Here is a 26358-nt window from a genome sequence, read left to right as displayed (position 1 = left end):
GGAGCGAAAATCCAGGTTTATCCAACCATAGACCCACCTTCAGTGAAGGAAGAGTTAGTATCTGAATTATTACAGGAGCTTGACCCCTACAAATCAATGGGCCCTGATGCCATCCACCTGAGGGTGTTGAGAGAGCTGGCTGATGTCATTGTGAGGCCTCTCTCCATAATCTTTGAGAAGTCGTAGAGATTCGGGGATGTCCCAGACGACTGGAGGAAGGCGAATGTTACCCTGATCTACAAGAAGGGCTCAAGGGAGGATCTGGGTAATTATAGGCCCATTAGTCATACTCCAGTCCCTGGGAAAGTTATGGAGCGATTCCTCCACAAGTCAAATGAAGCATGTGATTGGGAAAAGCCAACATGGCTTTACTAAGGGCAGATCATGCTTGACAAATCTGTTGGCCTTCTAAAATACAAGCCTTCTGCTTGTTTGACAAGGGGTGAGCAGTGGACATTGTCTACCTAGACTTCTGTAAGTTTTTTGAAACGCTTCCCCATGGCCTCCTCCTGGAGAAATTGATGTATTACGGCCTAGACAAGTGGTCTGTGTGGTGGGTGGGGAATTGGCTGGCAGGCTGCACCCAAAGGGTGATGGTAAATAGATCTTTTTCTAACTGGCAACCCATGACAAGTGGAAGCCCCCAGGGATCGATATTGGGCTCAATGTTATTCAATATCTTCTTAAGTGATCTGGATAAAGTTTGAAGGTGACACCAAACTGAGTGGGGAAGTAGGCACTCTGGAAAGGAGAGGCACTCTGCAGGAAGATCTGTATAGGCTAGAAGAGTGGGCTAACAAGAACCTTATGAAGTTCAACAGGGAGAAGTATAAGGTCTTGCACCTGGGAAAACACAATCCAGGAGTGCAGCACAGACTGGCATCCACCCAGCTGGAGAGCAGCTCTGTGGAAAGGGACCTTGGGGGTTCTGGTGGACAACAAGCTCAATATGAGTGAACAGTGCGCTGCTGCGGCCAAGAAGGCCAAATGGATGCTGGGTTACATCAAAAAGGGCATCGACAGTAGGGATAAAGAAACCATTATCCCACTCTACTCAGTGCTGGTCAGGCCACACCTGGAATCCTGTGTACAGTTCTGGTCCCCACTATACAAAAAGGATGTGGACAGGCTGGAGGGGGTCCAGAGAAGGGCCACCAAGATGATCAAAGGACTGGGAAGCCTGCCGTATGAGAGCAGGCTGGAAGAACTGGGTTCATCCTAGAGAAAAAGAGGCTCAGAGGAGATCTCATCATGGTGTACCAATATTTAAAGGGTGGCTACAAAGAAGACAGAGACTCCCTTTTCACAAGGAGTAACATGGAAAAGACAAGGGGTAATGGGTGCAAGTCAATCCTGAGAAGATTCTGACTGGACATAAGAGGAAAATTTTTCACAATGAGAACAATCAACCATTGGAAAGATCTCCCCAGGGGAGTGGTTTGCTCCATTACACTGGACACCTTCAAGATGCAGCTGGACAGGGTGATGGGCCATCTTGTTGAGGAAATGCTCTTGCTTAGAAAGGTTGGACCAGATGATCCTTGAGGTCCCTTCCAAGCTGGTATTCTATGATTCTATGATCTCTGTTGAGAAGTCAGGAATCAGTTCCTGAGCCAGGAGTTGACCCCTACCTTGTGTCATGGCTCGTGCCTTGTTCTTCCATGTGGTCTTTCTGTTTATGCATGTCCTCTTCTTCCTTTATAAGGAAGCGTATAAACTGAAGTCAAACCTGAACTCTTTTTTTATTGCAGAACTGGCAGTAGTTTTGAGTTTTTCTGAAGTTTTGAATTTTGAAACAAAAATTATGCCACTCTTCATTTGACATTGCTGTCCCATTAAAAGGATGCAGAATCAGTGCAAGTTGTGACAATTCCAACCCTGGGCTCTCTGAGAGCTTGTAAACTGGCTGCAATTTTCTAAACACTGCTATGGCCTGCTGTCCAGTGCTGCTGGCCACACAAGGATATCCAACTTTTTTTACCTGATGGCACTTCTCCTTAACAGATCTTTACATGCTAGGACACGGTAGGATTTGGAGTGAGAAATGAAACTGTAAGCAAATCCCACTGTTCCCAGATGGCATGGCTTAAGACTGTCATCTCCACCTTGTCAAATCTAATTTATTTACTTTAGTTTAATGTTACAACAAATACATAATTAAGAATTTCATATTTATGGAGATAAGAAGGGAAATTTGGTGTTTGGAAAAAATTACACCACCCTGTATGAAACACATGAAGGATCCACTAATAGCTGTAACAATAGGGATAGGGTGAATTAACTCACTAGAAATAAAGAGATATTTCATGTAAAAGGGCATATACAGTGGAGAAGAAACCTATCAATAAAAGGCAGCCAGATATAAAAACGTGATGGAATGTCTTGACTGCAGTCTTTATGGACCTCAGCTATAAACCATGCTATATAACAGTGCAAATAACTTTTCTGCAAAATTGTAAATCAGTTCTGTGCCATTAGGGGAAATATTATGTGATATTTTGAATTAGTCTTTAAAATGACCCTGCTCAGATATGCTCATATCAGGGATAATAGTAAAGCTCTGTGTGAGATGATATGCATTCAAGGAAAATAAGAGATGATGACCATGATCGCTTCAATAAACCTATGGTTAAACCACACATAGATATATGCCAGACTAAACGTAGCTTGACAACAAACTCAGCCATGGTACACAGTGTGAAGAACGTAGCTGTTAGAACAGCAGTCAAAAAATTACTACCTTTAAAAAGTGCCACCAGATAAGAGGAGAAGTATGGGCACAGCATATCTGTCACATTAGGTCACAATTTATTAATATATCTTTGAACGGAGTGGTTGGAACATAACTGTAACTTACAAGGGAACCAAGCACAGAATGGAGGTTCTTCATTTCTTGCTCAAGCTTGATTTAAGCAATGGCAGGAACAGTGCTGTTATCACTGCTGCAAGCTGAAACACAAATATGCTGAAAGCCTTTGAAATAATTCTTCCACTGTATGAGTCTATGAGGGAGGAAAGCCGGTTTCTCCCTACAGTTTGCTTATAGTGTCAGGAATGGGGTTTATGCCATTAGGCATTCAAGTGGTGAGGATAAGTAGTTAATATCTTGTTTCAATCTATCTTTCCAGAGTGGTACTTCTCAAGCATTTGGGAAGTGTAACCTTCTTTTGGCTTGCGCCTGTTCACCCCTTTTTGTTGGCAGCTGCTCATCTCCAAGGCAGGGTGGTGGGAATTGGCTGCAATTACTGGCTGTGAGTACTGACACCCATTTGCTTTCTCTGGTTAAGCTGAGCTGCTGCTGGCACTTAGAGGTAGTTAGCAGCTATCTAGCTAGTTGAAACACTTGCAGCCCAGAAATAAAAATCTGCTCATGCTAAGAATGGAACTGTTACCAGGTTAGGAGGAAACTGGATTGCTGCAGATATATCTCATCTAGCACTTCATGAGCTATTTCAGCCTTTATGCGGTTACTCATCCAGGGCAGTTCTGGAACTGAGGTGTAGCCACGGTGGGTACAGACCTGGAAGAGACTTCCTGGGTCACTTGCTCTTACGGAAAGCTATTTTGACCCTTTCATGCACTTAAGAGGTTACGTTCAGAAGCAGAAGTAGTTCTTTCGCTGTCACTGGAAGGTTGATCCAATACCTTTGGCATTAGAACCCTATTTCTAATTTCCACCAATTTCTTCTTGTGTCAATACTCCAAAATTATTGTCAAACTTAGGGGGTTTTTTTTGCATTCCTGAAGGCCCTTTCTCTTTTTTCCTATATGTATTTATAAACAGCAATTACAAGCCCTCTCCACCTCCATTTTGGTGATATAAATAAATGAAGTTCTTCTGCCGTATTCTCCTGTCTTTCCATACTCCTGAACATACTTGCAGTGTTAGATGTCTGTGACTTTTTCTTGGACTTGACTGGCCAGAATTTGATATAGACTTCCAGGGGAGATCTCCACCTTTTTAGAGCAGTCTTGATAATTACCTATTTCCACTGGACACACCACACATGTTATGCCCTGAGGCTGATTTTCACTCTTTGTTGGTTGGTTACCTCAGTGAATCATAATTGTTGGTGGTCACCTGGTACATCCAGGACTTTGTCTGTCATTTCCCATTTGGGAGCCCAAAGGAGGGCAGAATGTTTTGCATGACCTTATACTTGGTCAGGTAAACTTTCAGATGTTTGTACTACTCCTTCCTTCAAAGTCAGGCCTTCTTGCCATAACAATGGCTCCTGGTGTTAAGAAAGTACACATGCCAAAACCAATGTTTTTCAGTTTGAGTTGTTTAAAATTAAGACCCTCATCTATATGTATACTGTATAAGTAAGATTTATGGCAGTGGATGAGGAGACATCTTGCACAAGAAGCTGCACAAAAGGGAAAAAAAGCCTCAAATAACTGGTGATCCACAAACCTCATTATTGCAAACTCTGCTTTCCCGTGTTTATGCTTGGTAGTTTCCTGAGCGGCAGGTGTCACAAGCTGCTGAAGATAAATTTTTGCTTGACAGAAGGCCCATGGTCTTCAAGGAGATGTTCTCCCTTAACTTGATTTTCTTGCAAAAGACGTGTTTTCATTTAATATGCTGGACCTGTTTTCATATTCAGTCAGATGTCCTTAGATTCTTTTTACCTTTTTGTTTTCCTTTTTTTTTTAAACCAAAAATGTAGCATAATTCTAATTTTCTTTACAAAATGCAGTAGATATTCTTGCAACCCTGAGGCACATGGCTGGCCATAAAAGGCCACAGAAACTGCTTCTGTTAAAGAGGGAGTCAGAAGAAAATGGGCTCAATTCCACAGCAAATCTCCATAATAGAGCCTAAAAGAGGGAGACACCTTCTCCCGGTGAAATAGATCAGCAGGAGTATTGAGTTTCATACAGAGGTGGGATAGTATTACTTTGAGGAGTAATTCCTTTTTATGTATTTCGCAGGAACAGAGTATGTTGTCTAATATTTTTATTTCAGGCTTCACACTTTGTTTTATGAAGCACATTGAACCATTACCCCTTGGGGGAAAGTTAGCTTTAGTTCCTCACTGATGGCAATTCAGTGAAATCACTTTGAGCAAAAGGTGAACATTTGTTAGCGACACAGAGAAACTTATGTGACACTTCTGTATGATGGCATTTACACCTACTAAATCCTTCTTGTGACGCCAGCTGCTGGCACGTAAACTGAAGCTCCACCTGCTGCAGCTGGATTCATGTCTAACTTTCTGGAGCAGACAGGATTTCCAGAAATGTGACTGGCAAATGAAGCATAAACTATGTTCTATTACTCATCCTGCGCCATAATGGGTATATTTAAACTTCTTTCTTGGCCTGTGTCTGCTTGAGTCACCCAGACGGATAAATGGCTCCTTCAAGGCATACCTGACTGAGAAAGGCAGCAGTAGTGTAAAACTAAGATTGTGTCCCCATGAATAGATGCAGGCAGATGCAAAAGCTTATGAACTCTGTAAGTTGCACTACCAGGGTGATAGGTATAAAAAAATGTAACGTGACTCTGCTTTTAGCATAGGCAGAATCCCATCCCAGCGTTAGTCAGTGGCTTCCCTGCTAGAGATGGCCAATTATCAACCCACTTGTAGCAGGGCTGAAATTCTTCTGTCTTCGTTCAGCTGTACAGTTAGGCAAAGAGGTGCAGACACAAGGGTAAGGAGTTAAAATTTGGTGTGAAGATGTTCTTGAAAGTTGAGGACAGGGATGTCTGAGACGGAAACAGTCAAATTGGGTTTGGAAGAAGCAGTCTGTATGGGACAGGGAGGTGAGAGTCAAGGAAATTAGAGAAAAGAAAATTGCACTGATCAAAATGGGAGCTGATTGAGAAAGGGCCCTGACCATCTTTGCTTTGAGATGGAGGAAAACAGCCGGAACTTCACTGGCAAAGAAAAAGAGAGCAAGATTAGGAAATGTCTGGGTATTATGGCAGAATGAGAGAGGTGGTTAGTCAGACACTAAGAGGAGAGGTGATGTTGTGATCACAGCAGAAAGGTTGTCTACAAGAGAGAGTGGCGGGTGGAAAAACAGGTGAGTTTCAAGGCCATTAAGCTCAGAGATCTCAGAGTCAGGCTGAAATGTTGATTCAGTCTGAGAAAAGGAGCTGCAGACTGAAGTACCTGATTTATGAGTACTCATAAGGCACAGAGAGGTATAGAAAATTATATTAAAGAAGCTGAAAAGACACTTGGAGCTTGTGTGCCTGTCTCCTGTGTTACAAATGGCCTGGGAGAACACAGTAAGAGAGTAACAGTAACAGAGCCCTGGCCTCTCCCTTGCCAAAAGTTTCCATAAGATTGAAATTTCATTTCAGCTGCACTCGAGATGGTTTGGGGTCCTTTCCTGACTGAGTAACACAATATACCATCATATTTTGTCAAAAGCAGTCAAATGCATTTTGTATTTCTGGAATGGGTCAAATCCTTTGGAGAGAAGTGAACAAAAATAAAGGCTATGCAATCCTAGTCTATTTTACAAAAAGTGTTTACACTGTCAAGCAAGGAAGAAAAGTACATCTTATTTTACGACTCCTAAGCACACTCCTGGTAACAGACTGTGAGCTCAGATGTGGAAAGAGGTGATGGTTTTAGCTAATTCAATATCAAAGACTAACTGAAATAAAGTATCAGTTTCATTCTTTGTTGGTTTCACTTGTATCCATCTGTCAATCAAAGACACAGATGAAAATGCACAGAACATCCTCTATGCTCATCTGCTTTTATGATAATGCCTAGATGTATAGATCTGCAACTGAATCCTTCCTTATTCAAAATAAAGCAGAGAATTTCAAATTGGCACTTATTTATTGTGTCTCTCAAACAGCTATTCCCTAGTTCCAAGCATTTGCATAGTCACTGTATATATGCCTTTACACCAAATAGCAATGGAAATTTTTTTTACAATTTATAGCAGTCCTACAAAGCACTTCCATTTTTATGAATTTGCCTTTTTTTTTTTTTCTTTTAATATGAAAAGGATCCTTCAAAAACCACTAAACCCATTTTGGCCAGCTCTGTTTAGACTCCTGAGTGCTTTACCAAAGGACTCAGTTCAGCTGGAGGGTGGCACAGCATTGTGTCCGCAAAAGACCTGGTCATAAATGTCGCCAAGGCAATGACAGTGAATAAGCAACCCAGCCAGCTACCTGCCATGCAAGCAGTGTTCACACTTGTAGGGTCAAGGATCGTCCTCGACCCAAGCAGACACATGGTGTGACCCACTGTGCTGCAAGATTTTTGTTAGGATCTACATTGCAAACTGGAGAGATGTACTAAAGCATCCTGCTGCCCCTCCCATAGGACCAGTACTCCACACAGAGGATTTTACTCCCCCTGTGCAGATACTGCACTCTGTATTTGTGCTAGCTGCCTTCTTCATTGACCTTCACACACCCTGGGAGCACAAATTCTTAAGGATATAAAGCAGTTCAAATGTGCTGTCTGCTCCTTATGGAATGAGAGGAAAGAAACTCATCAGGTTTCAACTAGCCCCAAAACCCAGACACATCTGCTCCTGTCATCATCAGCTCATGGGATGAGCAGCTGGAGGATTCCCAGTTCACGGCTGGGATTTTTAACACAGGGAGATCAGCCCATGGGAATTAATGCAACAGAAAGCTGCAGGGGAAGCGTGCATTATATAAGAGCCAGGGAAAATCTAGTTGCATTTATGCTTAATATTTTCTGTAATCATGCAAATAGCTGATAAAACCAGAAGAGGCCCCATGTCATTTCTTGAGTAAGTGCAAAGCGGTCAATGGAGTTAGATCAGGAAATAATTTGGCCCATAATATTTTGAACAATTGCCATCTGGAGAATAAAAGGAGTATGGTCCTAAAATGAGCTTAGAATAATGGCATTTAGGGGGCAAAAAAGAACATGCACTGTATGGACTTGTAAAAAAGTTGTAATTAGGAAAGAAAGTTGTTATTGAGGACCACAGAGAATGTAATGTACCTAAAGAATGAATGATGATTGTCATGAAGCTTACCCAGACACAAAACAGGGACACTCAGCTTCCATTCTCCACACTATTTTCAAGACAGAATGTGCTATAAATTGACAACTGTTATGTGTAGGTGTCCCAGCCTTAAAAATGGTTAGCAATGCTCTTTAATTTATTTTCTTCTAAATGCCCTGGTTTGTTGAAATGAAAACTTTTTACAGATACGTATCAGGTACGACAAAATTTTTATTGCCTGAGGATAGAATTTCCACTGGAGAGAGCTGGTATTCTGATAATATCCAGTGGATGTTTCAAGCAAGTTTATCGGGCACCTACATTCAATCCTCCACTCTGCTTACTTTGAAATCTCATTTCGTTTTCCATTGCTGTTCATGAAAACTAAACTTGTCATATTTATGAGGAAAAACATTTCGTTTTCACAAAACACCAGAATTCTTCTATTTCTACACAAACTTAAAGTTCTTGGCAGCAACATTGATTTGTTGCTAGTGATGCATTAACAACATAAAAAAAGAGGCAATTATTAGCTGCATATCTCTTGCTCATTAAAAAAAAAACAGATTTTTTTCAGAAAAAAAGTAATTGCTTGCCACTTAAAACTTGCAAACAGCTCCATTTTTTTGCTGCAGTGGCTGCTGATAACCACAAAGGAACCTTCACTGATGCCTCAGTTAGAAATGATTGCTAGGAAGGACACAGATTTTTCCACCATACATTGCAATGTCTTCCAAATACATATAAATTTCAGATTAGAATTATGAAAGTTCTTCTTCTTAATTTGTTTAGACATTTCTAATTTTTATTAGAATGAAATAGTATATTAGTATGAAATAAATAATGGAAAAAATTTAGGGAGAGAAAACTATTTTTTAAAAATATATCCATCATATGATGAGTATGAACTATTAAGTCTACATTGTAGGTATGAAGTCAAAAAACAGGTGTCTTCAGATCTTATATAGGAAATGAGGAAGCGGGTTTAGGTATCCTATTTTAACTATGAAACTGCTGGTTTTCAGGAATTTCCATTCAGAAGTACAAATGAAACTGTGGGGTTAGTCTGTGCAAGGAAACTTGGACAGAGACAGATCATGGTCACACTGTTGAACAAAAGAGCCATATATTGATCACTGGTCACCTCCACGTGTTGTAGAACCAGCTCCTTAAGGCTGAACAGATCATCAGATATAACCCTCGGCTCTGGGTGGTGTCCTCAGAGCCACCTGTGAGGCTCTGCTGGTGTTTCTGTGCCATTTCTGTACATTTTTCCAGCTTGGGGTGTGGTCTACCACAGGGGTTTCCATACTGCAGGACAGTGAGCCACATGTGGCATTTCTTTGGGAGGGATGGGAGGAGGTTCTTGAGAGGCTGAAGGGGGAGTCTTGGAAAAGGACTCTGGCAGACAGCTGAGCTGGGCACAGTCACATTCATGCTGCCTTTTGAGAGAGGTCCAAGTGACCCCTTGCCCAAACTATGCTTGAGTGGTGCCTCAGAGAGAACTAGCTGGTGGCCTTCCAGAAAAACCAGGGAGTGAATGGAGGAGCAGAGATCCAACACTCAGGTCTCCTCTTTGGTCTCCTTTCATTTAGCAGTAGGTAGTTACGGAGCACAAATGACAAATAGACAAGATTTTACATCCTCAGCTTTCCATGTTCATAAATTCAATGAACTATTGCAGATTGTACACATATGAGGATGGAAAAAGGCCTATTATGTTTGGACACCGAGATCATAAGTTCATTCACTACATCATTTGGTCCTGTCACAGTCTGTGGGTTACATGAGTGTTTTGCCCAAACCGTTTTGGAGGACTAGGTTCATTAAGAGCTAACATTATATTCCTTATTGTAAGGCATCTTTTCAAGATTTTTTGTTCTGAATATTCTAGCTCATTTTCCTTCTCAGAAGAGTATAAGATTTTGTTATAGAGACATATAGAAGTAATAAAAAAGTAGTGAGAAAAATAGAAAGCAACTGAAAGACATCTGAGAAGTCCTTTGTTTTAATACAACATCAGCTGTACTTAACTCATTCCTGACAAACATTTGGGTTTTGCTTTTTAAACTGTCCCATGGTGTAGATCTTTTTCCTTCTAGGAAGCTTTCCTATTTAATTTAAATCTTTGTTGTAATTTTAGCTCCCTGCTTCCTCATGCCCCCCATGGGTCGGTCTGGAGAACTATTTGTTCCCCTCCTATTAGCATCCACCCATTACAAAAGTAAATAGGCTTTATTATAAGCCTCTCAGATTTTCCTAAGTGAGTGTTTTGAGTCTTACAATCATGGGCTGCATTTTTCTAGATGTGTCTTGAAGCATGGAGCTTTCTGGGCATAGCACCCCTGCTGAAGCCTCATGGGTGTTGGCAAAAGTGGAGGGTTTATTTCTGTGCCTTATGCTTGACACTCCTGTTCATGATGCCCCATTGCCATCCCATACGCAATGCTTCTCCGTTTCTGTTCAGCAGCTTCTCTCCCCATTCTCTTTGAGGTCTGTAAGCAGGGGGGTTTTATTCCCTCTCCCTGCACATGAATTCTGTGCAGCACCAGACTCCAGACAGGACGTTGCCAAGCCCCTCTCCACATACCCTCTGGTTTGACATGAGCTGCCAACAACTGTATTCACAGTATTGTCTTCCAACCAGTTTTGTTGCTTATTGTGGTTCCACCATCTCCAAGTTCCCCAAGATTGGTTACAAAACTGTCATATGATAGAGTCAAAAGGGTAGTGAAAGCCAAAATGTAAATCCTGTGTTTTTTCTTCTAACCACAAAACCTGCCATGCTGCCATGGAAGTCACAAACTGACACAGTTGACTGTTGTTTATCTGCTAGCTATTTCCTAGCTGCTTACGAACAATTTGAGTGATGAATTGTATCACCATATTTCTGGGAACTGACATTAAACTGTTTTTTCTGTGAAACTTTTCAGTTCTCCTCTTTTTTTTTTCTGGTTTAGAGCTAAGTCCTAGTTTCTCCTTTTCTATGGTCATGGAATTCCTGGTCTGCCCTCCTATGTAGTTCTAAAAGCAGAAAGATTTATAGTAAGGGCATCACAGCCTCAGCCTTCCAGCTTAGCTTTTAAATGTCAGGACAATGTACAAAACAAACTCAATTTATTCAAAAGAAATTCAGTACTTGTGCAGTTTTCATTCCTCAGCCCATCTGATTGGAACATAACCCAAATATAGCTAAATGGACCAATATTTGAATAACCTTCCCTTTCCCTGTTCCCTTTGGTGAACAGCCCTCCTGTCTTGCCCTAAAAACTCAACAACCAAGAGAAAGTAACAGCCTAAGAAGAGTTCATTCAGTACGGCATCATTTTAGCCTGAACAATAGAGGTAGCTACTGCCACAATGCAATGTCTTCATCCTGTAAAAAATCCCAAGTAATTTTTTTTTTTTATTTATTGAAAGCAATTTGGCCCTCTACTGTAGTATTTCTAGGTAAATAATTTCCATGCAGCAAAAAGAGTCAATTAGGTTGAACACTTCCCCACCAGAGTGCAAAATGGCAGCGCTCTGTTGCGTGCTGTTGACAAATGAAAAAGACACCCACAGGCTAACTGCATACAAAGTTAAAATACAATATTGAACTGCTGGGAAAAATTGTGCCTTTTCAAATATGCACTGCCACTTCAGCAGTGTTTGTTCAAAAGTCATTACTAACCTTTGGCATCTCGTCTGGGCTACTGAACACTTGCCACTAGGGTTGCATTAATATCTGAGCAATGGCAGAAGATAAAAAAGTCAGGGAGTCATGATTATGAAATGGAAAAGCCAGCCAAAATCATCAGCAAAACCAGTAGCATATTTCAGATATGTATGAAAAATACTGTGTTCTGTGGTATGCTGCAGGACTAGTTTTATGCCACTATCTTATAGTCAAATTAATCCTTGTGCTGAAGTCATTTGCACCAATATTTTTACCTTCTAGCTTAACCTTTCCTTTGACAAGCTGTTTTGTTTGTCAAGAGAGAGATGTGATAGAGGAATCAAATTTGTTTGTTATAACAGAAAAAAGTCATCATTTTTCTTGATGGAGGTTTTATCTGTACAAACAGAGATGTTCTCACTGTAGGCCACTAATCTGACCTCACCGTGTAGGTCTCCCATTAAAGCCAGTGGAAAGAAATGGGCGCTTCTGCTGCAGGACCCATCATATGCATTTCAGGCCTCCTACCTTAGGATGAGAGGGATGAGACCTTCAGCGTGCCTATCACTTTCCATGGACCATAAAGAAGTCCAGCCAGCTAGCTCAGAGGTAGATGCTCACAGGGTAGCTATTTCTCCTAAGAGGAATAAACACTTCCATACCCCTGGAAATTATTTTCTGACCATTCACAAAAAATGGGGAAGTATTTCTAAAAATGTAGCATATTGCAAGTAAAAAAAGAAAAAGTAGCATATTCTCAAAGCAGGTGCCAAGCTCTGGAATCCCCAAGGCAAATCATGCTCTAAAAGGGTATTATGTTTTGTTTTGTTTTGTTTTTCACTTACATTTCCTTGTTTGTTCACCTTCCATAGCTAACCATTTGTGATCCAAGCCAAATTACAGAGAGCCCTTTTCCCTGTTCAGTTCACATTAAGCATGGCGCTCTGTTGGAGACAACTCAGTTCACGCAGGCTGCGTAAGGCGCTTTTGCTGCCACACTGCTGCGAATGCTCCCTGTGTCCTCACTCAGGGAGGTGTGGGGAGAGAAGAGCCTCAGCAAAGTGGCTCTTGCCCTTCCCACACAGGGATGCAGCCCAGGACGTGGTGAGGCTAGAGCCTTCAGCAGCAGGAAAGAGAGGAGCTGTCCCCTTTAGCCCCTGTGTGACATTGGACTCTGGGGGTAAAGTCCCTCAGGTGAAGAGTCAGAAATTCTGGTATGTTCCTCCCAGTAGGAAAGTTACCCTGGTATTCTCTCCCTGCTGCCCCATTCAAATGAAGGTTGTTTTCCGTTCAGTCCAAAAAGCTGAAGTTACTCTATTGCCTGGGGGAATTTTGGGGCCATCATTTTGTGCCCATTAATCTCCTTTCATATATTGAGGCTGTAGCCCCACAGTTGAAAAAGAGGCTTGATGTAGATCCATCAGGTCTAGATATTGGTTAAAAGCAAAGTTAAACCCAATGGTAAATTAAGGGTTTAAGTCCTAGATTTCTCACTGAAGAAAAATCTGCCAAGCTATATCTGCGTTTTCCACCGGATCTGAACAAGAAAAGCCAGTCCTGCTGTTTGCCACCCCCCTCCTGGGGTCAAGGACAAGAAAGCATGTATTTAAGAATTGAAGTTACCTACTCACCACAAGTTCTGATCCCATTTTTTACCTATTTTTAATACAGAACATCTACGACTTTGTTTTTATCTATCTGAAGACACTCTTAGGAGATGCAAAGCACCACAGCAGCACTTACAGCTTCAGATAGCCATGGAAACAGGAGGCTGGGAGCAGGCTAGAAATGTGCCAGGGTAACAACCGAGATCTTTGATTTCTCTTTCTGCACTTGTTTTCTTGCTTAACAGGTTCAGGAACAGATTCTGGCTGGATCTTAATGCTTCAAGAATTGTGCCTTTATAAACAGAGAAGAAATATTAAAAATATACACGTGAAATCTGTGTTCCGTGTAGTGAAAAAAGTAACAGTAACCTCCTTTACTAATAATAAGAATGATACCAAATACTCCTTTTTAAGTCAATTGTTGATGTTTATGCAATTTGATGATGCTCAAATATTATAATAAGATAAACAGTTCATTGAAAAATACCACTGATACAAAATGTGTCTAGGCTATATTTACATGTCTCAGTGCAAACTCTATCTCCCTTCTATATGAACAGTATGCAGCTAAGTTGTTTATACATGCAACATCCCACACAAAAGCATTCTGATTTCCAGTGATGAATTTTTCCTTCTGTCTCATTTTTATTTTCAGGGTTTTTTTTCACAGTCAATGTTGCCTTAGCATTTAACATCTCGCTGATGTTTATTTCATTAATGCTTGCCCTATGGTGTCACACATTTACTTAAAAAGTGGATATCATTAGAGGTCTTTACATTCCTGGCTATAACAAAATAGGATTTTTCAAAAAGGTTCTTGAGAATTTTATACCTGTGATAAAACTGTGTTAGACAGGTTGTTAACGTAAGTCCTGGAAATTTGACTAATAGTAAAAGAATATAACTTTGACTTGCACCTGAAAGTTGTTCTACAAACTCCAGAATATGTACAAATTTAGAGTATTTTCTGGCCTCATATGTAAAATGACTCAAAGGTCATGATTCTAATTCTCTCCTAGCATAGGCAGTTAATGACAATTTGCTTAGTAACCCAGCACTGTGATTAATGAATCGCACCTTATTTCATTCACATTTTACATATTCTGTCTCATTCTCATCGGAGATCAGGGATAAAGGAGTACTTGGCGGATCCTAACCACTGTGCCTGTGTCGGCGTGGCTGATGACAGGCGGCACCCATCGAGCGGCACAGCAAGGTGCAAACCAATCCGCGGGTGCTGGGGCTGTTGTGCCCTCCTTGGCTTCTCCTGGGGTTTGCCATTTCCACAAGAAGAGGTGGCCTGGGCAGGGTGCTGCGCCTGCAAGCCTGGTCCCTTCTGATGTGCGCCAAGGTGTTTGTCACTGCAGATTTTTTTTATGAGGCTCTGGTCCTACCGTGATGGCTTTGTCTCCTTCTGCTTTTCACCCTTTTTTAACGTAGTGCAAGCCTGGGAGCCAAAATGCGTCCACAAAGTGAGAAATGGGAAAAATGCAGCAAGAGCGGGTCCCTCAGCAAGCTTGAATCATTTAGATGTGAAGGTCCCCCGGTGACGAGGATCATCCCGTGACAGGGCTGCTGCTCTGGCTGTTGTGATACATGGCAGGTCTGCATTTGTTTGCTTCCTGGGGATGCAAAAATGGTATGGAAAAGGGACAGGCTTGTGTTCCTTTTTTCCCCCCCGAGACATGCACTGATAGAAAGCTATGGGGGATCCTTAAATTAGTCCTAGCCCAAAACATAAAGAGGCAGGTACTCTAACGCTGTATTTAAATTTATCTGGTGATATTTTTCCAGGACTGAAAACATAAAGCTTTTTTTTCGGTTTACTCTGAAACTTCTGAGAAGCCGCAAATATTGGCTGATATTAGCTGATATTTCTCGAATACATATTAGGTAGATTTCCATGTAGTTTGTTCATGAAGGGAATACAAACCCCCTACAGCTGTGGGGAAAGAAATGGTGGTGAGATTTTTGAACTATTTGTCCATTGTTTCCGAAGTATTCATCTCCCTCAGTGCCTGGGCCAATTTTTCTGCCGTGGCTGCAGATATAAATCTCCAGTGTCATTGGAGCTAGACTGGTGTATAAAAGCAGCAAGAAGTGAGAGGAAATAAAGCCTGTTCACTGGAGCTGAAATTGAGTCTCTTTCTTTCCCCTTATTCTATATTTGTAATCTCAATTTTTAAATTCAGTGCAACAGAGCACATTACAGAAGGGTCATGAAAAGATATTTTATGATCTTCGAATGATAAGTAATGAAATAGAGAAAATTACACCTAGAAAAAGAGACTCGCAAGCTGGAACAGGCAGTTCTTGGTTGCCTTTCCAGCAGTCATCTCATTTCATGACTTGGACATCAATTTATAAAATTCATAGCTGCATTTTAGTGTAGACGGCGAGACCATTAAAAAAAAAATCTAAAGCATATAGGGAACTCTAAAAGTAGAAGTACTTTCCCAGTATAAAATGGAGAGACCTTGCACCTTGTAAGATTTCTAGCTGCATGTAGGCAGTTGCTATGCTGCGTTCTACTCTGTGGAGCAGAGCCAGTGCCGGTGATGCTGGGAGGCCTTGTGGAAAGCACGACAGAGGAAAAAGGCCATGCACTCCCTGTGACTCAGCTTATCTTCCTGCTCTAAGTGTCCTCTTGCTACAGTCACATTGTTTAATTTTTCATTATTCATAGCAAGAGACATCCAAGATTACCAAAAGAAATTAATAAAAAAGGTAGACTTTCAATCAAAAAAATCAGACAAACTTAAAGATTAGGAATAACAACAGCCTATTGATAATGGAGAAAGAGAACAGCTATTTTACAGATGAATTCCAGGTCTCTCTGAGACAGTAAATGTTACCCGCTGTACATCTTTATTGCTCCAGCCATAAAATTAGGATAATTTCATAATACTTCACCTAATAAATATTAGTCTTTCCCATAGGAAATGTTGAGTAGTACTCTGAAAATAATAAAGGTAGTTAAAAAAAAAAGTCACATAACACAAATGACCGGTGCTTAACTTCACCATGTTGTCTCTGGAGGTTTTGTCATATCCAGTCTTCTTTCCCTTATTAACATTTTCCCTGCTTAGATGAGGAGCTTCACGGGTGAGTATCTTCTCGTCATTCCCACCTGATCACACGAGATTATATAGAGCCAAGGTGTGTCCACCGTTGAGCAACGTGGACCTCTGCTCAGGTGGTAGCAGAAAGCCTAGCTGAGACTCCAGCACCGGGGCTTTGCATGTAGTTCATGGCCCAGAGCTCACCCAACAACTACGGGAGAGGGGTACACACACAAAGGGGTGTGCCCAGTGCTAGGTGATGGTTTTGGTTAGTGAGGTAGTCCTGAAGAGTACAAGAGCTGTCTTCCTGAGGCAAACATAATTTATCGTGACTTAAGCAGTACCAGAAATGCATTAGAGAGTTTATGCACTGGTTAAGTATGAAAGAGGCTATGTACAGACCTGAGTAAGATGTGCAAAAATTACAGCGTTCAGGAACAGATGGCCACTTGAAAGATTTATAAAGCCTCCCCCAGCCTTGAGAAGAGAATCTGAAATGCACTTACTCAGTCTGGATGACCAGAAGTTTATGGTCCCAAGCAGGTTATGTCTTCAGTTTCTGGGAAGAGGATTGTCTCCTTCTTGCCCTTACTAAGAAATAGTATTGAGTCATATCTAACTTCAGTTGTCATATACCTTGTGATATCCTTCTTGATTTCATCTGGCTTCTTTGAATCTTTCCTCTCCCATTCCTATTACTATTTCTCTCTGCTCTCCAAGGGATTGTTTTATGTTCCCTCCAGCTACTATGTAGGGGGTCCCTTTGCAATTTCTGTCTGCATCATACTCTCCAGAAATGTTCCTGCAGGTAAAGAATTGTTTTGGCTTTGCGGATGGATAGAAAGGTTTGTATATTAGAGAGGTTAGGGCGTATGACCCCAAAATGTGAGTCTCTGTCCCAGATCTGGACTGTCTTCCTGGCATCCAATTTTGGATGTTTCACTGCCAACCCAAGCTGAATAATTTAAAAGAAAATTTCTTAGCTCTCTTCCTAACTCCTCTCCATTGCTGCTTTCTCCCTTGCTTTGGACAATCCCATTATCCTGCCTGTCACTTAGCCTTGTTACCTGGGTGTTGCCTGAATTGTCTCTCAGTTCTCACATCAAGACTATGCAAGACTGTTCCACACAGTGTGTCAAAGATAGAACCTTTCTTATCCACTCATGCAACCGAAATTCTTGTCCAGGGTCTAAGCTATCACCTCACATCTCAAGCAAAGGCAGCCTTTCTACCTCTCATCCACCCAGAATAATGCTGTACATCTGAGTTACCCAACCTGCCACATTAACAATAGCCCCCTTGTCTTTGTAAGTCCATGTCAACCCTCTAGTGTACCAGCATCTGCTTTTTTCTCAAGGTGTCTTCCTGTGATGTATCACTTCCCATCATCTAAAAAAAAGACAACACTCTTCTGGTTGGCCCCCAAACCAATCTCTGTCACCTCTGTCACAAATATTTTACTTTTTTCCTTATTCTAGTGCTTGAAAAAGGCTACCCTGCAAAAGTACTTTGTTATTCCCCTTCGGATTCTACTTCAATATTCTTCTTGGCTGCAACACTTACAAAAAAGAATGAGTACACTGCTTCCATGCTTGTACCGCTGCTTATGCTGATTAATATTGTCTCCTGAAGTCCTTCTGCACCTCCACCTACCTTCATTCATTTGTTCTCTCATCTTATATGTAGATCCAATGTTAGGGTTAGAAATTATGGCTCTATTCTGTATTTACCCACACTGCAATGTGTGCTCAGAAAGGAATTGACCCTCGTGTCAGCACCTCATCAACACAATTCTAAAAAGGGGGCTTTCAGTCCATCCTTTATCTCCAGGATTTTTGTTGAAATTAATAGCTGAACAAGACAACTACGAAAGCAAGAACTGAAAATGAAGTTGGAGTTCTACAGTGCTGCCTTAGATAGGGTTAAAGAACAAAAGGCATGCTATTCAATTAATTTTCCTACTGTGAAGTAAGATAGGTATACCTAGGCTAGCACTAGAAGTTAATTCTCCAATCAGTCTTAACAGCTTCCTACAATACCACCTACCCCAATGAGGCTATTCTACAATACAGTGCTGAACTACCGTCCCTTCATTTCTATTAATATCAGATTTGATTCTCTTTCTGCAAATAATCCAACAGCAACTTTTCCTGTCTCCTTCAATTGACAAAACAATTCTTTGATTGTGTTTTTTGCAAAAGACTTCTTATATATTTGAAAACGGTCTTTGTTTTCACTAAAAACTAAAGATTTCTTTCAGTCTTGCTTTATAGGTTATATTCTGTGGTTCTCTAATCTTTATTGCTTCTTTCTTCTGGGCTGTTTTGCTCTTTCACTAAATTTGTTGTCCGGAGTGGGCCGCAGTAGCCTGTCAGTGACCTAACCAGTACCAAGTGAATGAGAGCAACTTCTTGTTATTACTTCCTGTAATAACTTATATTAATACAACTGGGAACGTCATCAGCCATCTTTAAGGCAAGATCATATTGCTAATTTATATTCAGCTCACGGTATATAATGCCCCCGGGGCCAGTTCTGGCAGAGTTGCTGCTTCACCAGTTATTCCTCATTTTGTATTTATGCATTTGATTTCTCCTTGCTAAGTGTATCACTTTGCGCTTGTCTTTATTGAATTTTACCTTATTGATTTCAGTTCCTTCAATTTATCAAGATCATTTTGAATTCTTATCCTGTCCTTCAAGGTGCTTACAACCCCTGCTAGCTTGCTAGCATGCTCAGATTTTCTAAGCATACAGCCCATTTTATCATGCAGGCCATCACTGAAAGTAGTTCACAGACTGACCCCGCTGGAAATGCCCTCCCATGTCGACAGTGGAACATCCATAACTACTCTTTCAGAAGGGTTTTTCAACTGGTCCTGAGTCTATTTTAAAACACTATTATCCTGACCATATTTTCCAAAATTCTTCTGAAAATATTGCACGAGAGTCAAAAAGCTTGAACAACTTCAGTACAGCATTTAAGCTTTGGTTTGGCCTGTTACCTCATCAAGGAAGGAAAATAGACCAGTCTGAAGTTGTTTGTCATCATGAAAACCCTCTAGCTCTTTCCTACCATTTTATTCTTCTCCAAAAGGACTTCACAAATGGACACTTTAAGAGCATACTTGCACTCAGGTTCATGTGTACAAATGTTTTGGGTGTGATGATGTAGGCGTCGGTCCCAACCAGGCAGCACCACACCGCATGGACCACCAGTGGCGCAGCAGGCCAGAGGGTTTGGCACTGCTGATCCCATGCTCTGCAGGTGTCCCAACCTTGGCAGCCCATCGGAAGGACGGCACAGGACCAGAAAAGTCTGTTACATCAAATCAGTCCAAGGAAATTGCAACTCACCTTTGCAGCACCACAAAAGCTGCAAAAAAATGCAGAGTGGTGAAACCTGTGGCTGCCACACTCGATACCAGGCTGTGCAAAGATGTATCCCAAGAGTAACATTACTGCAGCACCACGCTGGGGATGATACTCTCTCTGTTGCGGCATGGATGTACCTGCGGTGCCACAGCCCTGACCTTGCTGCAGAAAGGGAGCTGTTTTCTTGGCCGCTGGCTGTGACTCAGTTTACTTTTTCTGTGGGTATCAGGCTGCCTGCTTCAGTTAGTAGCATGCAGGATGGGATGGAGTCAGGGCTTTCCTTATTCATCGCCCTTTTATAGCCTTTCTTCTCTGGGTGACGTACCCAGTACACCTGCCTGACCCTTAAGGACCTTATGGCCCAGTGAGGGAACCCAGCCTGCAACAGCATAGACCAGAATGTGAAGGAAAACATCTCTCAATATTTCTACAGCTAACATATTTTTGATAGTGCATGTAATCACAAACAAAGGCTCTCTGTAGGGGTGAGTTCAATAGGGCTTTGGCTGAAGAAGCACTAGAATAGGTTTTGAGCAGGGGCCTAGAATTCTGACTACCTCCTAGAAAGGAAAAAAAAAAGAGACTTGTAAAAAATAATCAGAAGGAAAAAAAAAAAAAAAGCAATGTCCATTTACAGGTGATGCAAAATTTTAGAAAAAAACACCCATGTTTAGCTGGGATGAATTAGAAAAAAGGAAAGGTCAGGAAATAGTCAGAAGCTGCACTGTTGCAGCCTGTTGGGAAGAGTGAAGGAGTAATTAAGCTATCAGGCAGATAGGCTGACTAGAACATTAAAAATTAAAAGACATTATAGTGAAATTAATGCATTTCTGAGATTCCATGCAAAATCCAGCTTTGTGGGAGGATGATAGAAAATGTTCACCTTCTTGATTAGATGTAAAATAGAAATCATCCAGATATTAAACTAAGACAGACTTAAGAGTCATAAATAAATATTTTGCAATTAAACCAAAGCACTTCTGAAAACCTACACAGTCGCATTATAATACATGTGCTTTTAAAGGGAGGTGGAGAGTTCAGCAGAAATAAGTAGAAGGAAACTCCTTGACATTTTGCACAGCCACAGAAACAGCCACAAGAAAATCTCAAGCAGATTCACAGAAAAGAGGCCTGTCAGGACCTGGGAGGTCATCCAGAGCATCCCCTGCCCCAGGGCAGGATCTCTACCAAAACCTGTTCTGAGAGATGCTAGTCTGACCTCTTCCCAAAACCCTCCCATGGTGGGGTCTCTTTGGGATCCCCAAGCAATCAGCTGCTTCACTTCACCAACACTAATGCTGTAGAGTTTTTCCTAAGGAACAGCGCAAAATTTCCTTTCTGCAATTTTAGCCCACTCCTTTCAGCCCCATTCCCAGCAAACATAAAGAGCAATTTGGGCTGGATACGGCCGCCCGCCCCTACGGTAGCTGTCGGTGCTGTGCCTTTCACAGGCATGCTGTCAGGAGGAGTGCTGAGAGTGGAGTCAGTATAAAAGGTATCATCACAGGGGCACAAAGCTCTCTAGATGGGTGAAAAACACTGCGGATGCTCCTATGCTGGATCACCCCAGTCCCAGATTGATGACATGGGAACAGAAACTCCTTTATTCTGGTCAAAATAAGAGACGTTATAGTACAGAGGTAGTCTGAGCTTTTTTTTCATGTGGGACCTTATGCCCTGGTGAAATCTCATTTTGCAATGTCTTATCATTGATTCTTCCTCTTGTTATTTCACCATGGCAACATTTTGGCCCCATTACCGAGCATACAATTAAGACTTCAGATTTCTAATTTCAGACTGCAGATGTACGGATGGATATGAAGCACCCACGCCTGAGATGTAGTATGTGTGCTACACAGGCAGATCCTCTGCAGAAGAAACGCATGCTTGCTTCCTTGGCAATTACACTGCCATGGCAATATTTTCCTCAAACCATGGATCAGCCAGAAGAGAAGTGGAAGGCAACGAGGCAAGGAAGAGAGTGGGGGTGTCAGCAGAAGGGAGACTGGGGCAGGAGGGCAGGTGTGGGTAAGGGTAGGGGTAAGCCAGAAAGGTGAGCAAGGATGGGACAGTGGCAGAGGGGCCGGAGAGACCAGAGCAGAGATGGAGCAAGGCGAAAGAGTGGGACATGAGATGGGGTCTCCTGTCAACACAGCAGGATGGAAAGGAGGTGATAAGGGCAAGGTAAGAAAAGCCTTCATGTGAGTGATGGTGAAAAGGTGGCTTGGGAGAAGAGGTGAGAGTAGGAGACTGGGGAGAAGAGAAGAGAAGAGAAGAGAAGAGAAGAGAAGAGAAGAGAAGAGAAGAGAAGAGAAGAGAAGAGAAGAGAAGAGAAGAGAAGAGAAGAGAAGAGAAGACGCTTGAGGGAGCATGCAGTTTGGATGGAAGGGAGGCTGTCAGGTAAGGGAACAGAGTGGGGAGGTAAAGAGTGAGTTTCCTCCTCCCAGCTGAGAGCAGATATTAAACACTACCAACACCTGAGTAGCCAGTATCTGCTTAGGCAGCTGACTTTTCAAACCTGAGATAATTGGAGATGATGGTGGCAGGCTTCCTCAAATATTACTACACTTATGAAATATAACTCTTTGCAATTTAAAAATCAGCCACACATCTTGAGGGACAAGCGTTATCCAGGGAATTTGCAAGATATGAGGTTGGCAATAAGACTCTTGGCAGAGAAAGCATTTCCACCCTGCCTGAATTCTCCCTTTTCTTAAAAAAAGAAGGTAATGGGAAATGTAATAAAATGCACCAAAATGCATGAAAACTAATCACATAGCTACTTATTTGTATTCAGCAATCAAATCCTTCTGAAGGAGTGGTTATTAAGTGCACAGAATCCCATAATGCTCTTTAAATATCATGTGCAGAAGCAGCAGCAAAGCACAGGGGAAGTGAAACTGCTGTCTCATGGCGCTCTCTTGTTTTATCAAGCCAGTGCCCCATGCAGATTGCGGCTGTGGTGTTTGAATTGTGCCTGTGGATCCTAAGCAGCAGGAGAGGGCCTTCTTGCTAGCCTTGGTGTCCATGGGGAAGACAAACAGACAGCACAGTCAGTTCTAGGGGAAGTCTGGCTTGTCAATAGTGCAGCTACTTTCAGGCTATGCTTTGGAAAGCAGTTTATTAACAATTCAGTTTCACTATAGTGGGATCACTGAGGGATAGGGAAAGCTGTAGGCAGAAAAAGAGGGGGCAGAACCAACAGAAAGAATCCAAAAATACCCCTTTTTTTCTTTTTTTTCTCTACCAAAACTCACAGAGGACCTACGGGGTCAATGATGTCCATGAAAGCCTGACTTCCACCTAGGCAGGATTTCACTCTGAGGTTCACCCTACACCTCCTTCCATCTATTTTACCATGAATCATTTTGATGCCGTTGTATTGACACGAGACAGCCTCATCCTTGATCCGTCACAGACTTAGGGCTGTGTTTCAGACAGGGAGGGACTACATCGAGGCTCTGCCCCTGTGCTGGGGGTGAGGAGACAGCAGTGGTTCAGCTGTGACTTGGGCCCAAGCATCTGCAATGCGCTTGGGAGGACAGGGGACTGGGACACCAGCTGAGGGGATGGCATGATCACCACTGCCTCGGCCTCTTTTCCTGTGGCTTCTCTGAGCTGAAGCCAAAGAACCACAACCAATGTGCTCTGCCTGCGAAGACCCCTGGGATGGGCAGGAGGCTGAGCCCCATCCTGAGGGTGCTGGTGGGCCCCTGCACTCCCAAGGTCCAGGGTGCACAGGTCTCTAAGGTGCAAAAGCCTCTGAGCAGCAGAGCTGAGGATGGAGAAGGACCCATGGGGCTAGGATGGGGGAAGGCCCCCACCCTGCAAAGGCTGGTTGTGCCTTGAGAAGCAGCAGAGGGGCCTTTGCCAGCTGCCCCTCGTGTTTCTGTTTTGTGGGAGGGAAGGGTCGAGGGCAGCCAGCAACTCTGGGATAATCCCTAGTGCAGCACGAGAAGGCTGGGGCATGGCTCCTCATGTGTGCTGCGGGTAAGAAGCTGACAGCTGTCGGCTTTGATAAAGCTGAATTTCATAAAGGAGCCATCTTTCTGCAGGTTGTTGCTTTGTGTATGAAAGTGTCAACAGCAGCTAAGAATCCTTTGCCTTCCAGACATAAGAAATAGTAGGGCTCCCACATTTATATGCTTTTAAAAAAATGGATCTCAATGCATAAAAGAAAGCTACAATCCATGAAAATTACTGCCCTGAATTTTGTGTCCCCATATCCTATTAAACTTACAGGCATACAAGAGCTTCTTTTGGGGAGGGCAGGGAAACCCAAACACACAAGAAAACTCATAGACTGCCTAGATGTGAATTGCATTTTCTTTCTTCTTCTTGATTTTGTGAAAACCTGCTGTAACTGAGAAGATGAATAGTTTATCTTCAACTGCCCTATTTACGTTACAAGAGTGTGACCAAGAAATCAATGCACTAAGCAGAAGAGAAGGGTACTGCATTGTAACTAGGTCATAAACACACTAGCTTTCTTTTGCCTTGAAGCCCTGCTCTTCTCTTTTCTATTTTGTGTTTCAGTACAAAAATACATTGCTCTTTCAAAAGCTCCATTCCCAAACTTCTCCCTGATGTGAGCTTTTAATTTTCAATTTCATTTCTGAGCGCTGGTGTATTGAGTGTTACAGGATGCGTATACTGTATGTAAAGTCCCTCAGAAAATGAGAGAAACAGAAAGTATCAAGGCCATGCTTTGCAATATCCCCTCTTGTAAATAATCCAAATAAAATATTCCCATGACTCATGTTGAATATTTAATCAAGGGTCAGATAACCCTTACTCATGTCATATTCCTTATTGATACTTTATTGATAAACCTGATAACTGTTTTAAAGGGCTGAACACACAAATCTGTGATCATGTGGATGAGGAGAAAGACAACTTGACCTACAACAGGGCAAGTCACGTACCAATTCCCCCAATTTTTCTTTCTCCCAAGAGCTTTTGCAGCCCCAGTAGATGGGTCTCAGTTCAGACCACTGTGACACTGTTCCCACCCCCCACCCCACCCCCATGACCATTCCCCGTTGGGTAACTGCCATTACTGGAGGCAACACATGCCCTGATGAAACCCTTCCTGTACAGTGAGATGGGCAAACAAAAATATTCAGTTATTCCACATGTTTTGATTATTCCGGTCATCTCAAGCAAGGATAGTGGTAAATAGCGTGATAATTAAATTCCCAGAAGGCAGTAAGTCAAACACTGCTGCAGCAGACTGCCAAGGTATCAAAATGCCGCAGCAGTGAGATCAGAGATTAGGTGGTACTTCCAGAATGTAACAAAATGAAATTCAGTTTCACAACAGGAATGCTAATGTGTCTGAGCAAAAGTAATCACAAACAAGGATAGTCAGTGCAAGGGGAGACCTATGTTTTGCAGCAGTAATGACAAAGAAGAAGTTAAAGTTAATGGGCAGCTAATCTGATATGAATTTCTACTGTGAGACATCAGCAACGAGGCTGCACCTGAACTGACAAACCATTGCTCCTTTGCCCATATAAACTCTTAGTAATTCCAACAGTAATTCCAGCTTTCCTTGGGCACACGGCTTGGATGGCAGGCACACCACCTTGGGTAGAGTTACAGAAGATGTTGCAGTTCTTAACAGCAACATCCTGACCACAGCCAAAGGCAGGGTTTATGGGTGGGCAGGGAGGAGGATGAGGAGGAGAAGGAGAAAGTTGTTATTTCCTAGCAAAAAGTTCAACATAGGGTGAAGCGGCATAGTGGATGGCACACGGGTATCTGAGAAGTCAGGAAGCCTGCGGGGAGACCTGTTGGTGCTGGGGGAGATGGAGGGGATGGGTGAGGGCAGGGCACGAAAGGGAAAAGAACGGAGAAAGACGTGGTGGTTCTGACTGTTAGCCCTGATGTCATGTTGTAGTGCTGTGGCTTTTTTTTCTTTATTCTAAAGAACAAAGAGTAATGATGAAAAATGCAGAATTGCTTGGCTCAAGAGGTTTCCTTTACCCAAGTTGCAAACTCCAAAGGGAAAAGCCTTCTATCACCAATTTTGATGGAGAATGTGTTTCTGCATAAAAGTTTCTAGGTATGGAAAGAAGCAGACACAGGTACATGCACATTTTTTTGTCATTGGTGCAGTTTATGATTAAGGGCAGGCAAGCTGTTCTTCTTATTTTCACAGTGGAGGCCATAAACAAGAGTCCAGCAGTTAAGTGAGGGAAATTGTATTTTAAAGTTTCATGTGGGAAAGACCTGAGGTATTTTGATACATCCTTCCCTCAAAACCTTCTCTTTTTTTTTTCAAGGGAAAAAATATGTATTGTTGCTGAATTCATCATACCTGACAGGAATTTGTATAAAGCTGCTGAAAACAATTTTTTCTCCTGGCTTATGCCATTAATGGAAAAATTCCACTGAAAGAGGTGAAGTAAATTTTGTAGCTCAAAGTAATGGAGAAAGTAAATTCAGACCTGATCTAACTCAAACAACACTGCAATTATAAAATGTTTAAATATGGATTGTTTTGAAAGAACTGTATTGTTTTCAGTACTGATCACGTTGTCCTTGCACTGCAGTGTTTTGTATGATACAAGTGCTGTTCCTACCTCAAGTGTTGAACAATTGTCTGTCAGATCAGGCAACCGCTCCCCAGCTGGCAGTCCCTTGGTCAGGTCTACAAAACTAGTGGCACAAGGGGGAGGCAGGCAAAA

Source organism: Egretta garzetta, unplaced genomic scaffold (assembly GCF_000687185.1).
Source record: "Egretta garzetta isolate BGI_Z169 unplaced genomic scaffold, ASM68718v1 scaffold111, whole genome shotgun sequence".
Lineage (NCBI taxonomy): Eukaryota > Metazoa > Chordata > Aves > Pelecaniformes > Ardeidae > Egretta > Egretta garzetta.
Note: the sequence above shows the minus strand (reverse complement) of the source record.